General features: G+C 32.7%; 3 pseudogenes; all 3 read left to right on the top strand.

Annotated features, from left to right (window-relative positions):
- The first annotated feature begins 2,711 nt into the window (after positions 1 to 2,711).
- On the top strand, positions 2,712 to 3,591 carry LOC145073242 (monothiol glutaredoxin-S6 pseudogene; annotated as a pseudogene).
- A 3,776-nt stretch (positions 3,592 to 7,367) lies between these two features.
- On the top strand, positions 7,368 to 8,195 carry LOC145072773 (monothiol glutaredoxin-S6 pseudogene; annotated as a pseudogene).
- A 2,827-nt stretch (positions 8,196 to 11,022) lies between these two features.
- LOC145076941 (monothiol glutaredoxin-S2 pseudogene) lies at positions 11,023 to 11,696 on the top strand (annotated as a pseudogene).
- Positions 11,697 to 15,787: the final 4,091 nt, after the last annotated feature.

Genomic DNA, 15,787 nt, shown 5'->3' with positions numbered 1-15,787 from the left:
AACTTATTTACCAGGGTTATTTAGCAATTTAATAATAATAATAATAATAATAATAATAAACAACCATGCCCTAATTTACTTCTTACTAAAACCGATCAATCGATTTCAACGACTGGCGGCAAGAGCATCATCTCCGACACACCACTGCCGGCAACTCTGGTGGCGACCTCAGCGATGTAATCAGCGACTTCAGCCTTCCAGGTATGTTTTTAATTAGAACTTCGATATTAGGCTGTAATTGCTTCAGTTACGTGTTTGTTAGGGTGTAATTGCTTCGATTTTTAGTTAGATTCATTTGAAATTTGATTTTTGATTTCTATATTTGTAAAATTGATTCCTTTTTTATTAGATTTTGTGAAATTCGATTTTTAGGCTGTAATTGCTTTGATTTTAGTTTAGATTCGTGTGAAATTCGATTTTTGATTTCTATATTTGTGAAATCGATTTCTATTTGTCAGGGTTGGTTTGTTTGATAGGATGTTGTTTGATTTCTGATTTCAATATGTTCAATCACACTTTTCAAATTCTGTTTTTTTATGTATTTGATTGTAGATGTAATGTTATATTAGACATTGTTCACAATGAGAATTTCCACTCAATCTCTCAAGTTGCTATTGCAAGCAATGCAATAGCAATTGATAAAGAAGTTGTTGCAAATGATGTGTTAGAAGAAGATGAAATTGGAGAAGAAGATGGAATTAGAGAAAAAGATGATGAATAATCTTTTGAAGTTCCTTCAACTTTTACTACTATGGAGGAAACAAATATAACTACGGATAACAATTGGATTGTGTCACAATTAGTGAGCAAGAATGATTTTACACAAGAGATTGGGAAAAGATTCTTTCAAGGATAAAAAATAACTTATTAGAGCTATCAAGCTTTATAGTATTAAGACACATAAACAGTTTGAGGTTGTTGAGACACGTCCAACTCTATGTACCATAAGATGCAAGTTACATTTACAATCTGGTTGCAAATGGCAAGTTCGTGCAATCAAACGAAAACGAAGTGGATATTCTGAAATTACAAAGCATATCGGTCGACATACTTGTTTACATGATAATATTTCTCAAGACCATCGAAATCTAGATGGAAGCTTGATAACCTAGGAAACCAAACATCTTATTAAAGAGCAACCTTCAATTAGTATTCCTGCTTTGAGAGCCGAAATAGTCGATAAATTAGGTTATATTCCATCATACAAAAAGGTTTGGACCGGAAAATAAAAGACAATTAAACAAGTGTTTGGCAATTGGGAAGAATCTTATTATGTTGTACCCAAATTCTATGCACAGTTCAAAAGTTCAATCCGGAGACTATAGTTGAGTGGTTAGTTTTGAGCTCAACCAATGAAGAACCCATGAAATTTTGACGTGTTTTTTGGGTTTTTTCCCCTTCTATTAAGGGGTTTGTACATTGTCGACCGGTGATTAGCATTGATGGCACACATTAGTTTAAAATGATGTTTGTTGGTTTAAATTTTAAAAAATTGTTGGTTGGTTTAAATTTTAAAAGTTATTTCTTGGTTTTTATAAGAAGATTTGTTAAATATAATGATGTTCGTAAAAAACAATTAATACATAGTAAAAGCAAAGAAAAGCTAAAAAAAATTATTATATTAAATAAATAAATAATTGGTTACAATGAAAGTTTAGACTTTAGAGTGCATATAAAGCTTTACTTTGAAAAAATAATATAAAATATTATTTTATATGGTAAATATGTTTAACCTTATATAAAATATTAAATAACCTTATATGGTAAATATGTTTAAAAGTATACCTATATGGTAAATAAATTTTTTAAAAACTATATGATCAAAAACTCCATCACAACCAATTGATATATTAAGGGAACTGATTTTTCAACTTAAGCTTTTTATTAATCCACTGATAAATTAATTTATGGACAAGTATACCCCTAGACCTATTAGTTTAGGATACGTAGGAGAGAGAAATTCAAATGTTTAATGCTACGTGACTCGTCGATTACATCAATTTGTATTCTGAATCTCACGAAAAAATTAGCCTCTTCTCCTTATTCTTCCTAATCACTCATGCTCCCTAAAATCACTAAAATATCCATTAATCACAAGGATCTCCAACTGCTTTTAACATTGTCCATCATTATAAATCTTTGAAGTCCTTCAACAACAATTATTCACTTCAAAACCACACCCAGATAAATTAACGGTTTCTATTTGGTTATTATGAAAAGCTATTAAATGCATTTTTTCTGATATTATTCATAAGTTAATGACATGCAACCAAGACAAATGGACATTTGAATTAACATGATTCGGTTAACTTATGTCATCACAACCAATTGCTATATTCAAAGTTATAGCCAAACATTTAATGCCAAAACAGCATACTTACAACGAATCACTTGATGTGAAAAAAAAAATGTGTGCATATCATGTATAAGACTAATCAAGTGGCGTGGATAACAATCCTTTAGTTGGAGAGTACTTCTCACCTTCTTCGTATTACACAAAATCTTGTGATGAAAAAGATAGTGTGTCTACGCAATTTAGAATTTAAAAAGCATCTTCCTCCACCTCAGCAGATTCTCTGGATAGAAATATGAATAGACTAATATTTATGTCCATAAACTTATTTACAATGCTGCCCTTTCATAAATAATTTCAGCATAGAATTTAAAGGCTGCAGCAAGGTTAAGGATGTCATTCAAAATGTAAGCTTCCGTGCATATCAATATACGGATAAGCAACTTGTTATCAATCAGATGTGAAGCCTCATGAATGATACCATGGTAATTTCATGAAAACAGAATCTCTCCTTTTCAGTGTCAAGTAAGAGCATCAACCCAAGAACTTCACGACTTCTTATCTATATATAGCATTAGTAAGAGTTTAGTTCACTCACAACAAAACCTAAAGTTTCATACCTGTAGCCTCTAGCTATCAGTCACTAAGACTTTCTTTCACTAAATTTGGCCTGTTAATTATTGCTACAAGTTCCCAAGATGGCGACAGTTATAGCGTTGGCAAATGAAAGGTCGGTAGTTATATTTAGCAAAACCTCTTGTTGCATGTGCCATACCATTAAGACATTGATAACTAGTTTTGGAGCAAATCCAACTGTTTACGAGCTAGATGAGCATCCAAGGGGACAACAACTAGAGAAGGAACTCAAGGGAATGGGGTGTAAGCCAAGTGTACCAGCTGTGTTCATAGGGCAGCAGCTGATTGGGGGTGCCAACGAGATAATGACCCTTCATCTCAAGGGTCAGCTGGTGCCACTGCTCCTCAGCTCCAACGCTATATGGGTTTAAGGAATTACGTTTTATATAAATTAAGTATCGATCAATATTTTACAATATAGAGTTAGTGTTAAGTTAATACAGCTATAAGAGCAGTTTGATGCCTCTACAGTTGTTATTAGAACAGGAAATTAAGAAGAGTTTTTCTGCTGGTTTTTGTTCTCTTTATTTATTTTAGTCCATGACAATCCATGTGCCAACTCGCACATGTACTTCCCTAGCTACTTTTGAGAAGCAACAAGAGATACCATGTTTTACAGAAGTTGTTATTGTGTTTTGAAGAAACAAATATTTATGCCCAAACATTTCTGATTTGGTCTCGATCAATTACAAGTTCCTTGATTAATTATTTAAATTCTCTTTGTTTCCAATGAGCTCCTGTTAGATATAATTTGCTAGAATGTTGTTATATATTGTGAAATTCAATAACTATCTACTCCATGTGTTTCCATGGATCTTGAATTCAACCGGAAAACTGGAAAAGAGAGCAGAAAACCAATCTGGTTGTAAGAAAAACCAAAAAATATGGTTCCTTGGGGCTAGAAACCGAGAATTTATGTTCATTCGATTTCAGTTTTAGGCGAAAACCGAGCTGAACCAAACTGTGCTCATCCCTATTCTTTTTCATGTTAAACTTGTTCCAAAACAGCAAGAATTTGCTTATTGTAGCAGTAATAATATTTCAACACTGTAACATCATTGTGCCACTATAAGAGTTTTCATAAAAAGGCAACTTATAATAAGGGACAGTTAAGAGGCATAAAAGTACCGTAATCTGAAGCAACTGTAATAACTAAATTCAAATTCCAGTTTACATCTCTTATCTGCAATCCTTTCTCAACAACTGTGACTAAGACATAATGTGTGTTGGTCACTGACAATTGGTTAAATCTTATGATGACAAAAGAGTATACAGATGACCTTACGTACACATATTAATTAGTATATTACTTTTTATGTTAATCTACATGACACCTAAAATCCACATATGGTTCTCACTAAGTGACTCAATCTGGATCTGTCTTTTTATGTGGTATTTCTTTATGCATGTTGTCAGTGTAGCCCTTAACTCATAGTTCTAGTACATTTATACAACTTCATTAATTATCCAGTCATTCCCATGTCTTCCACTAGACTAGTTGAAACAATACTTTTAATTCAACAAAACTAACACTGATATTTATTTAGAAATAGTATTATATTGTCTGATGAAAATTACATAGAAGATAAGAGAAACAATAGAAGGATATCTCATGTTTGTCAGATCGGCATTAAAAAGTGTTACAGAATCACATGTTTCACAGAGAAAAAGGCTGTGCATCTCATCAACAGGTCACTTGCATAAACTCAATGTATCACTACTTGTGATTTGATTAACCAGCAGGAAATTAACGACACATCACCAGGATGCCTGTTAACACCATGATGACTGATGCTGGAATTTCCATGGGTTTCATTGGTTTCTTTTCTGATCTTGATCCGAGATTTTGAGAATAACTAAGATCTTCAAGTGAAAAGAAGAAATTCTGAAACAGTTTTTAGTTACTTTTTTACAAGGAATGTTCTCTTATCTCACCAGCAACTAGATAAAGTTTCAAAAGGTCAATATAAAATGCTTATCATCGGCAATCCTCTGTCCTTTTCTAGAAGTGGAAAAGGTGTGGCAATAACAAACCCACCAATTAATCTTCAAAATCAATATAGACATGTGCTGCTACGACTCGACTATGCATTCCTATTTTCAACCACACATATATACACGCTTCACTTTATGGATAAAAACCAAAGACGAAAGTTGAAATCTAGATCTTAACTTTATGTGTCAAAAACCATAATTGTAAGTTATTCAAATTAAGGTAAACAATAACAGATACCTATATACCGTAGCACTCGAGCAGTGCCTATGAAAACTCAAGTTTATTAGCACAAGACAGATACTCTTGATGAATAATAATAGCAAAAGAACAAGGGGATAACAACATGCAAAACCGAGATGATAAAATACAAAAGACTATATATATGTTTATAATATTGCTTGGTGTCTAAGTTAATTGATAGGCATTTAACTTCTTAGGGAGATATCATGTAATTAGTTGGTGACCCTGTACATACTAGTGGCCCTTAGCTTTTTCTGTGGCCAGTTCTGCAATTTGATTCCAAGTTCAGATCTCAACTCGTCTTTATATCCTTTTGTATTGTCTTTTTGGGTGCATATATATATATATATATATATATATATATATATATATATATATATATATATATATATATATATATATATATATATATATATGTGGCGATATCTAACACCAGGAAATAACAAACGTAAATACCATGTTGTACGGCTTAATTTATACATCATCCTTGGAATATGTATCCATGCCCATGATTCTGAACTGAAGGAAAAGAGTAAGAAAGAGACGAAAAGTGATCATATGAGAATATTATCAGTGAATACAAAGACGTGGCCTTGCATATAGCCATGATGATACTTCTCTATACCCCTACATATTTTCCCTCCGACACTCCCCTAATTAAATAGATAAATATGTCAACATAATATTTTACTTCATATATATATAGTAAGCAAAAAAATGTTAACAGTTTAATTTCTCAAGGTTATGTGCCTCCAAATATATATTCAAAGAATTGTACCTACATAATTAAGAAGTAAATTAACATCAGTTTAAGCTTTTTTTTTTTTTGAAAGGGCAAATAATTTAAATATCTTCTCCGTTAGGGATTGAACCCAGGATCTCCTAGTTAGTTGTTAGATTAAAAACTTATTAGCCAAGTGGGCTACAGGAAAAAAATAATGTGGCAGTGTAGCAACAAAATAAAAATGACCCTTCGGTGTGTTTTGAGCTAGTTATGCGATTCTTCCTCCACACCATTATGACATTTCATTGTTCTTTCCTTATTATTATTATTATTATTTTTTAACAGCAACAATTCTCCTTTCCTTATAAAGGCTGCAGTCAGTATCTAATACCAGATTCCAATGTACTGTACATTGGACATAAGATTCTTATTCAGCATATTGACAAACATGGGATGTAATGAAAGGGTGAAAGAGGTGAACTTAACTTCCATGACATTCTTTAATTTTGAGACCAAGCATGCCTAAAATAAAGATAAATAAATAAACAAATAAATAAGAGAGCAAATATAGCACCAGATACGGACAACACTTTTATTAATTATAACTGAAACATATATTCACATGTTTCGAGAAGGATTAACATACACATAAAGATCTTCGTGAGTTAAAATTTTCATGCATATTGCTAAATGCTAGTCTTGGTATGATGGCACAACTCCAAAAATGTTTTACCAGGTTATGAAAATAAGATGCACGTTATTAATTAATCGTTTCTCTATTAATTAAAGGTGGGATATATTCCTGATATTATTAATTAAAGTTCATGACCTGCAAACCTAACCAAGTTAAAGGGACATGTGAACCGACATGATTTTGTTAACTTATGTCATCACAACCAATTGTTATATTCAAAGTTACAACCAAACATTCGATGCCTAAACAGGCATACTCACAAGGAATAACTTGCATATCATGTATATATAGACTAATCAAGCGACATACGTGGATGAAAATCATTTAAGACAAATGAATAAAGTAAATATTATGCTAGCTGCTTGTTTGCTTGTTCAGTGGGTTTCATTATTTTTGATATTTTCTATGAACTACTTGATCAGAGAACAATTTTATAAATGCTCACTTTTCTCATCGATCACTCCAGCGCTACCAAATCTTTTCATGGTGGAAGGGCACTTCTCACCTTCTTCCTATTACATGGAATCTCATAATGTGAAATGTAGGGTGTTTAAGTACGGCCCAATTTAGAAAGCATCTTGCTCTAACTCAGAAGATGCTGTGGGATAGAAATGTGAATAGACATGTATTTATGTCGATAAACATAATTACGATATTGTCCTTCCACACATAAATGCAGCGTATAGAATTAAAGGCCACACCAAGGTTAAGAATGTCATTTAAGATGTACGTAAGAGGCTGCCGTGCATATCAATCTACGGATAAGCAACTTGTTATCAATCAGTTGTGAGGCCTCATGAACTGTACTGTAGTATCTATCTTTCAGGGAAAAAGAATCTCTCCTTTTCAGTATCAAGTATGCTTCAAGACTTTATTAGATCTATATATATAGCATTAACAAGCTAGAGTCCTGATCACTCACAACAAAACCTAAAGCTTTCTTCTAGCTATCACTCACTAAAACTTTCATTTACCAAATTTAGGCTATTGGTTTTGTGATATATATATTATTGCTACAAGTTCCCAAATTAATGGCCACAGTTACAGCGTTGGTGAATGAAAGGTCGGTGGTTATATTCAGCAAAACCTCGTGCTGCATGTGCCATACAATTCAGACATTGATAAGAAGTTTTGGAGCAAATCCAATTGTTTACGAGCTAGATGAGCATCCAAGGGGACAACAAATAGAGAAGGAGCTCAAGGGATTAGGGTGTAAGCCAAGTGTACCAGCCGTTTTCATAGGGCAGCAGCTGATTGGGGGTGCCAATGAGATAATGACCCTTCATCTCAAGGGTCAGCTAGTGCCATTGCTCCTTAGCTCTAACGCTATATGGGTTTAGTGAAATGTGCTAAAAAAATATCCATATTTTATAGTATAAATTAAGTAAGAGTTATGTACGTACGTTAATACAACTATAGGATCAATTTAATTAATGGTTCCACAGTTGTTAAAGCAGGAAAGGCAAGTTTTTTAGCCTTCTTTTCTGCTGGTTTTTGTTCTTTTTCTTTATGAGTCCATAATGCATGTGCCAACTTGCACATGTAATTCCCTACTTTTGAAAAGCAACAAGAGATACCATGTATTGCAGAAGTTGTTACTGTGCTTAATTAATTTGAAGTAATTAACATTTTTTAATGCGTAAAGGTTTCTTATCGGGTCTCGGTACAGTGTTACACATCTCCACCTTGTACGGATTCATACGAAAGTACCCAGCTTAAAAGTAACAATAATGTAATTTTATAAAGTAAATTAAGATGCTATATATACCAATCCAAAGAAAAAAAAAAAGACGTGCATGTACGTGTCACCACCCAGCCAAAGAAATTAAAAAGAGCAATTTCCAAATAAAAAAAGAAAGATATCGTAGAGGCACCGGCTATCAGAGAACTTTTCCTCAAGTAGATGAGTGTAAACCTCGAATCAACATAGCCGTTTCAAAAAAAAATCCATGGTTCGATTTTTTGCTGAAAAAAAAAACGAAATTTTAGGATCCGTTGGGTTTTTGTTTAAAAATTGAGAATAAAAACGGAAGGCTATCATTTTATAACATAGATATTTTACTTGATTAGTTAGATATGAAGTTATTTCTGTTTCCAGTCGATATTCAAAACCAGTAAGAACTTTCTTATCGTGGCAGTAATAAGATGTCAACTTATTTAGACATGTGAAACTTACTAACAAATTCATTCAGAAATATATACTCCTTGATTAGAATTACCAACAGAATAATAAAAAGAACAGTACGTAGGATATCTCATGCTTGTCAGACTTAAAAAGGTGTTATATAATCACATGTTGCACACAGGAAAAACTGTGCATCTCAACAAGCCATTTGCATATATAAAGCCAACGCACCACTACTAGCAAAAACCATGTGATTTGATGAATTATAGAAAACAGCACAACACCAAGATGCATGCCTTTTAAAACCAAGAGGACTGATGCTGTAATTTCCAAGGGTTTCATTGGCTAACTTTTTATTAATCTTAATCTGAGATTTTGAGAATAACTAAGATCTTCAAGTGAAAAGACAAATAATTCTGAAACAGTTTTAAGCAACTTTTTTCTAGAAAGAATTTTCTCTTATCTCACCCGCAACTAGAAAAAGTGTCAAAGGGTTAGTATAAAAAATGTTTTTCATCGGAGACCCTTTGTCCTTTTCTAGAAGTGGAAAAGCCGGGGGAATAACAAGCCCACCAATCTCCAAAATCAAAAAAGACATGAGATGCCAGGACACGACTATGCGTTCCTATTTATAACCACACAAACACACTTCATTTTCTAGATATATAAAACCAATTAAGTATGAAAGTCCAAGTTTAGATCCGGAATTCATGTGTGTCGAGGATCATAAAGATAACTTGTTAGAAGTTATATGCATTAATAACATAAATCGAGACACCACACAGTGCCAATAGAAACTCAGACTAATTAACCAGTTTGTACATATATTAGGCCAAGACAAGATAGATACTCTTAAATAATAGCTTTTTATTTTAGAAATGCTAACACACACCCTCTAAATCATACTCTTAAACTACATATTTGTCCACCACAGGAATTGAACCCTCAACCCCTTAATTAGGGTAGGGACATTTAATCTTTCATACAATATTTGATTCAAAGGAACAAGGAAAAGATTAAATGCATTTTTTGTGTCTAGGTTCATTGATAGGCATTTTTTAACTTCCTAGGAAGATATCATGTATGTTGGTGACCCTTAGCTTTGTCTATGGCCGGTTCTACAATTTGATTCCAAGTTCAGAACTCAAATCATCTTTTTATTCCTTTCTTTTGGCTTTTTCTATGCATATATGTGGCGATATCTAATACCAGTAAATAAAAAACATAAATACCCTGTTGCACGGTTTTATACATTATCCTTGGAACATAATATGAAAAGATGTATCCATGCACATGATTCTGATTTGATGAAATGAGTAGGATTGAGAAGAAAAGTGAGCATATAATTAGAATGCCATCAGTCAAGAACAAAGATAGACCTCAGATTTTTTTATTTTAAAGGCCTGCTGAAAAAGGTTTTACTAGCTAGGGATCTCTATCAATAATTAATTCAATTACACAACTTCTTAAAAGGATAGTGTTATTCAACCATGGCTACCCAATAAAATGTTGACTGCTATGTGATATATATATATATATATATATATATATATATATATATATATATATATATATATATATATATATATATATATATATATATATATAAGCTTTCATGTTAAAACTAGAACAGTTTGTAGAAAATCGCTTGGTGATAATTAAGCATAATATTCTGATCAAACACTCAAAGATACAGAAATCAAATAAGAATATCTCCCCATGCAAAAGTTCCGTTCTACTTGTACGGATGCCTTTGATTTTATTGTCTGTAGTATATGCTTTTATGATCACCACTGATACGCATATATATCTTTTCTCCACATATTTAATTTGCTTTAATTTTCCTAGGCTTTCAGTCTGGAGAATTAAGCTGCAGAGGCATATTGGTATGGTATGGAGGGTTGCCCCAATTGGTTTAATGGAGGTACTTTCTCCACAAATAGCAGATTCTCTAAGATAAAGATACTATATGAAATTACCATATTATCCTTCTCAGTAGGCTTGCAATGGAGTCAAGGACTACTCCTGAAGTTCTTACACACAAACACACACACACAAAAAAAAAAAAAAAAAAAAAAAAAAAAAAAAAAAGCATAACTAAGAATCAAATAACTGATATTAAGATTGACGATTTAAAAGGATGTCACGATCACCTTCGGAATATTATTATATCAATTTGCAATCTTGCTCCAGTGGCTTTTCGTTTAAGATTAGTGTCAAAAATTAACAACCAAATACCACTTGCATGTATTGATCTACCTTTTCCCTCCTTTTTTGTTCTCTAGTCTAGCTATATATAGCATCCATGGCATTTTAAGTCCCTCAAAGCAAAGCCTCTTACCTCCATCCCCATCCCCATAAACATATCATAGTGTTAATTATCCAGCAGCTGTAGCAATGGTCATTGTGAAAAGATTGGTAACCAACAAGGCTGTGGTTATATTCAGCAAGAGCTCTTGCTGTATATGCCACAGCATCAGGACACTGATATGCAGCTTCGGGGCAAATCCAACTGTTTATGAGCTTGATGAACACCCAGATGGTCAACTAATCGAGAGGGAACTCAAAGCTTTAGGGTGTAAACCATGTACACCAGCGGTTTTTATAGGACAGGAGCTGATTGGTGGAGCCAATGAGATTATGAGCCTGCATCTCAAAGGCAAGCTGGTCCCTATGCTCATCAAAGAGAGAGCTATATGGCTCTAATACCATTGTGTTGTAGCCATCCATAAACAGAGCTAGAGCATTTTGTTAAGCTCTGGCATACTTAATTAATTGAGAATAATCATGAATCGGAGAATAAGTAGTAGTTAACTAGGCTGGCATTTTGTCTAGCCATGCCATATATGATATATGTAACTTATTTGGTTTTCAACTTTTTTTCCCTTATGACAAATATATGCACACAAAGTTGAGACCATATTAGTAGCAACGGAATTTCTCTATGAAAAACTTGACTCAAATCGATTCAGATGAGTCGTGTCATAACTTCAAGAATTCAACCACTCGGAAATGTAATACAATAACGTAACGAGATTTATCATAATGTGGAAAGGCCTTTTATCATAACCTTTTGAAGTTTGTAGTTGATATCTTACAGTACATATGTGATGTGTCCAATTTACCTATTCCAGTAAAGTAGCTAGATTGCTGGAACAGCAAGACACTAATGGTTATTAAAGAGAAATCAACAAGAACTTTCCAAAATTATGCCCAGTTGATCCTCTTTGAATTGGTATTTATTTGTATATAATATATATTTGTTTATAATTCTCTTTTCTTGGATCAAACTACCAAGAACTTTAATAAGCTTTTCTTATATAAACCATAAGGCCCACCACAAAGGCCCTTCTGAAGATCTTAGGTGAGATTCATGTATTCCATATGAAATGCTAACAAGTCCCCCCACATGTAGTCGGTTTTCATTGAGGCACTAAATCTAGCTCACACAGAACAAAGTTCATGCATCAAAATAAATTAAAGACAACTCGCTACGTACTTAGAAGCTTCACATTGTAGTGGCTAGTAGATACGCTGTGATTCTAAATTTTCAACTTTTCTGATCACTATCTATAGATATATTTTTAATGCCTAAACACATGGAATCAATTCCAAAACACCAAGAATCAATTCCTTGATGATAAACTAATCAAAAAAATATAATGTGATATCAATAGCATGTACTGTTATATTACTAATGATAAGAGAGTATCAGTAATATTTGGCAATTGCTATAACTGGAGACCTCACTCTTCTCAAACTAGAACAGTTTGTAGAATTAAAGTCACTAGGGTCCATTTGGTAGTAGAAAACTGTATTCAGTTTTCTTGTAAAGTTGAGAAAAAAAGAATGGAGTTTTCATTTTCAGTAGAAACTATATATGTTTGGTTAAAACAAATTAAGTTTTCATTATCCATTTTTATAAACTTGTTTGTATGTGCATTTTCTATCAGTTTTTCATTTTCCAATTTTTGTTATTGCAAATAATACAATATTTGAACATAAAATGAAACAAAGATTTAATATATATATATATATATATATATATATATATATATATATATATATATATATATATATAAAGAGAGAGAGAGAGAGAGAGAGAGAGGTGTGTGTGTCGGGGAGAGGGGGTAAGGGTGGGTGTGGGGGTGTGTTTATATTTTAGAAAACTTTTGGAACTATAAGAGCATGGAAAAAAATAATTATCAGTTTTTCAGGTTACTTGTAATTTAGAAATTTGAAAAAATTCTCTTTTCTTGGAAAACTTTTAGAAAAAATATTAAACCAAACATGTTTTCATAACTTTCACTTTTCTTAGAAACAATTTCTGGAAAAGAAGAGATTTTTGCACATCCAAACGCATCCTTAGTGATATGACTAATATTGTGATCGACCACTCAAAGATAACAAAAATCAAATAAGAATATCTCCCCATGCAAAAGTTCCGTTCTACTTGTACGGATGCCTTGATTTTACTTCTCTAGTATATGCTTTGTCATCACTGATGAACATATCTTTTCTCCACATATTTGCTTTTCCTAGGCTTTCAGTCTCTTGAATTAGGTTGCAGAGGCATATTGGTAATATGTATGGAGGATTGCCCCAATTGGTTAATGGAGCTACTTTGTCCACCAATAGCAGATGCTCTAAGATAAATATATATAGTGCAATTACCATAGTACCCTTCTGAGTAGGCCTTGCCTTGGGGTCAAGAACTATTCCTGGGGTTCTTAAAAAAAAAAAAATAGTGTAACTAAGAATCAAACGAGTGATATTAAAAGTATGTGATGATCAACTTTGGAATATTATTATATCAATTTGCAATCTTGTTCCAGTACCATTTCATTTAAGATGAATGTCAAAATGAAATCTTGAAAAGTACCAAATACCACTTGTATCTATCCATCTACCTTTTCCCTCCTTTTTTTGTTCTCTAGTAGACCTATTTATAGCATCCATGGCAGTGTAAGTTCCACAAATTAAGTCAAGCACCTGCTACCTCCATCCCCATATATATATATATATATATATATATATATATATATATATATATATATATATATATATATATATATATATATATATATATATAAAGTACCAAACTGTTATCCAGTAGTATCAAATCAATATAATGGTCATTGTGACAAGATTGGTAGCCAACAAGGCTGTGGTTATATTCAGCAAGAGCTCTTGCTGTATATGCCACAGCATCAGGACACTGATATGCAGCTTCGGGGCAAACCCAACTGTTTATGAGCTTGATGAACACCCAGATGGTCAACTAATCGAGAGGGAACTCAAGGCCTTAGGGTGTAAGCCATGTATCCCATCTGTTTTTATAGGACAGGAGCTGATTGGTGGAGCCAATGAGATTATGAGCATGCATCTCAGAGGCCATCTGGTCCCTATGCTCATCAAAGAGAGAGCTATATGGCTCTAATACCATAAACAGACCATTTTGTTAAGCTCTGTCATACTTGAGAACAATCATGAATCGGAGAATTCAATAAGTAGAGTAACTAGGCTGGCATTTTGTTGAGCCATGCCATATTTTATATATATATTTGTAACTTATTAATTTGGTTCCAATCTTTTTTGCTAACACTCATGAATCACAAAATAAGTAGTAACTCAGCTACATTTTGTCTAGCCATGCAACACATGGTATATATATGTGACTTATTTGGTTTCAATATTTCTTTCTTTTAAAGCAATATGCACCCAAAGACCTTAGCCGTTTCGCATTCCACATCATGTCTTCAGTTGAGAGCTAAATGTATTAATTATTAAAGAAAAGCGATGCTTCAAGAATTCAACCACTCCCAAATATAACATCAGAATCTAATGAGGTGTTATAAAATTTGAAAGGGCTTGTTATTTTAACCTTTTGAAGTTTGTACCTGATATACAACAGTTCAAACATAGGGTATAAATCTACCTATTTTAGTTAAATAGATTGCTGGAACATGATGCAAATGGTAGTAATAGGCAAATCAGCAGGAACATTTCAAAATTATGTCCATGTGATCCTCTTTAAATTAGTATTTATTTGTATATAAATACAATATATAATCTTTATAATTTACTTTTATTGGATCAAACTACCAATAACTTTAAAAAGCTTTACTTTTATAAATCATAAGGCCCACTACAAAGGCCCTTTTAGAGATCTTTGGTGAGATTGTGTCCCAAATGAAATACTAATTAATTTACACCATGTGTAATCAGTCTTTATTGAGGCACTAAATCTAATTCACACAGAACAAAGTTATTGCATCAAACGAATGAAAAGAATACTCATTATATTGCTCTAGCTTGGTACATATATAAAAGCTTCGCATTGTAGTGGCCAGTAGATATGATGATTGATGTGATCCTTATTTTAAAACTTTCTGATCTACTAACTACCACACAATCCCTAAACACCAAGAATCAGTTCCTTGAGTATAAAGTAACCCATAAAAGATAATATGACAGAACTCATTGTTAATGTTACTGATGATGCGAGAGTATAATTGCTAATAGTGGAAAAAGAGATGGATGGAATTTTCTTATGCTCCATGTAGGGAACGCATATCTACTTATCATGCATCTTTAATTAAAGAAGCACCTGATGTATTTTAAAATTCCAATTTCCTATTGTCATTTGTCTCTGAAATATTAACTTTTGCATGAAAAGCGACAACACATGGATTTCTCCATTATTATTATCATTATTATTTTGTATATTTTCCCTAGAAAGACATCTTCAGTATCAAAAGGTCAAAGTGCATCAAAGTTATATTATGGATTTATGATAAATAGATCATTAGCATAACAATGATTGAAAATAATAACTGGAGTCACGAAAAGCATAGTGAATCATAAGCATTCAGAGAAGTTTATATGGTTCCAGATGTGGGGAACATTGTTCTAAATGAGAAGAGTATACAAGGTTTGAAGTCATAAATATAACTTGAAATGGAGCGGCAAGGGTCGTTGGAAGAATGAAATTAATGACGATAATGCCTATAAAAATCCACAATCAAATGAACCTGAACTTATAGAAGCTCACGTTTAGTTGCACTTGATACTTCTTC

The sequence above is a fragment of the Lactuca serriola genome, chromosome 9 (genome assembly GCF_051521515.1).
Source record: "Lactuca serriola cultivar US96UC23 chromosome 9, Lser_US96UC23_V15, whole genome shotgun sequence".
NCBI classification, from domain to species: domain Eukaryota; kingdom Viridiplantae; phylum Streptophyta; class Magnoliopsida; order Asterales; family Asteraceae; genus Lactuca; species Lactuca serriola.
Note: the sequence above shows the minus strand (reverse complement) of the source record. Positions and strands in the feature narration are given on the sequence as shown.